The sequence below is a fragment of the Rutidosis leptorrhynchoides genome, chromosome 1 (assembly GCF_046630445.1).
Source record: "Rutidosis leptorrhynchoides isolate AG116_Rl617_1_P2 chromosome 1, CSIRO_AGI_Rlap_v1, whole genome shotgun sequence".
Classification (NCBI taxonomy): domain Eukaryota; kingdom Viridiplantae; phylum Streptophyta; class Magnoliopsida; order Asterales; family Asteraceae; genus Rutidosis; species Rutidosis leptorrhynchoides.
Window position 1 is genome coordinate 556553092 of NC_092333.1, and position 2201 is coordinate 556555292.

A 2201-nucleotide genomic window follows, 5' to 3' on the forward strand; every position below is an offset into this window, starting at 1 on the left:
AATTATTTTAAGCGATTAAATTGATAGACATCCAAATTTTCTGGTTCGTAGTAATAGTTGGATTTGTTAGTGGCTAGTTGTGGGCTTCCGATTTAAAGGGTCCTGGCTACCTGCTGCATCTATTGGCTATTCGAAATGTGGGCAAAATTAGAAAAGTCTATTAATTTGATAACTTATATAATTTTTATTTTTATAACTAATAGGATATTCAGTGAATGCACCGAGCAAAACGTTCACCACCTTTCATACGTTCACCACCTGTAACTTGATCAAGGCATCTTGCCAATATTGTTGCCGTTGATTTTTCTTTAGAATCATCATCTAGTCGAACAAGTTCTCCAACTCAAATTTCCGATAATCCATTTTTTGAACCCGACTTCACAACTGAGAATCCGGAGGATATTCAAGGACAATTTCAAGATCCTGAACCACTAATCATTCCTCCTGAACCACAAATAGTTAAATCAGAATCTTCTAGTGATTCGGATTCAACAGATTCAATTATGGAAGTAACGGAACCTCAAAGTATGGAAGACTGAATGAGAGCCACACGCACGGGCCACGGTCACGCCATTAATCAGCCAGATATTAGAGCATCAGATTTTGAAATCAAAGGACAAATCCTACTCATGATCACCAATCAGTGCCAATTTGGTGGTACAACAAAAGAAGATCCAAACGAACATCTTCGAACTTTTAATACGATTTGTAATCTATTTAAAATCCGAGAAGTTGAGGATGAAACTATTTATCTTATGTTGTTCCCATGGACTTTAAAAGGAGAAGCCAAAGATTGGTTAGAATCGTTACCTGAAGGAACGATTGACTCATGGGATATTTTAGTTGAGAAATTTCTTCAAAGATTCTTTCCGGCATCTAAAGTTGTGAGACTTCAAGGAGATATTTCCACGTTCGTGAAAAAGCCAAATGAAACGTTATATGAGGCATGGACAAGATTCGGAAGGATGTTGAGAGGATGTCCTCAACACGGTTTATATACTTTTCAAATAGTGCAAATTTTCTATAAAGGCGTCGACATCGCCACACGAAAAGACATCGACACAGCAGCTGGTGGTTCCATGATGAAGAAAACCGCAACTGAAGCTCACAAGATCATTGATAACACAGCATCCCACTCTCATGAGTGGCATCAGGAAAAAGATATTTTTCATTCATCTAAAGCGGCTAGAGCCGATTCTAGCCATAACTTTGATTCTATTTCCGCAAAAATAGATGCTTTCGAGAGACGAATGGAAAAGATGACTAAAGATATTCACGTAATACGAATCAGTTGTGAGCAATGCGGTGGACCACACTTAACGAAAGATTGTAATGTTGAGCAAACGATGGAACAACGAGAGAATGTTTCCTACATAAACCAAAGGCCGGGAAATAATTATCAAAATAATTATCAACCACCAAGGCCAAACTTTAATCGAAATCAAAACATTATTTACAATCCAAATGGACCCAATAATAACTCATACAATCAACAAGGTCCGAATAACCAACCAACTCAAAATAACACTTTCAATCAACAAAGACCTGGCTTGTATAAACTATCACAACAAACCGAAGAGAAAAAGTCAAATCTGGAAGAAGTGGTATTTAAGCTAGTTGAATCTCAAACACAATTTATTGAAACTCAAACCCAAACGAATGAGAGGTTTGATCAGTCATTTAGAACTCAACAAGCTTCCATTTTGAATCTAGAAAAACAAGTAGGTACTATTGTTAGATTGATGAGTGAAAGGGAACAAGGAAAGCTACCGAGTAATAATGAAGTAAATCCTCGGAATGAAAATGTTAACATGGTATCAACAAATTCTGAAAAACCAACACCAGAAGATGGGAAAGTTTTAGATGTGAGTAACAATGAAGAAGTTACAACACCACCACCACCCGAGTATGTAAAGCCAGTGGTGGCACCATACAAAACACCCATCCCGTTTCCAAGAAAAGGAGTTGAGTATGAGCAAGTGATAGGTAATAAAGTTTGTGATACCTTTGGAAAAAAGAAGAAGAAGAAGAATAAGAAAGTGCAAGAAACAAAAACCGTAGAAGTAAACCCGGTGAAGACAGTTCCACCAAAATCTTCACCTAAGGTAGGTGATCCGGGTGAATTTATTGTTCCTTGTCTACTAAGTGACTGTGTCATGTATGATGCACTAGCAGATTTAGGTGCAAGTGTGAGTGTTATG

The 2201-nt window shown here is 37.4% G+C and overlaps 1 non-coding gene across 1 annotated transcript; it reads right to left on the reverse strand.

Annotated features, from left to right (window-relative positions):
• Window positions 1-887: 887 nt before the first annotated feature.
• LOC139887028 (small nucleolar RNA R71) lies at window positions 888-994 on the reverse strand. The gene has a single exon (XR_011772881.1). It is a non-coding gene; the product is annotated as a small nucleolar RNA R71 (small nucleolar RNA).
• Window positions 995-2201: the final 1207 nt, after the last annotated feature.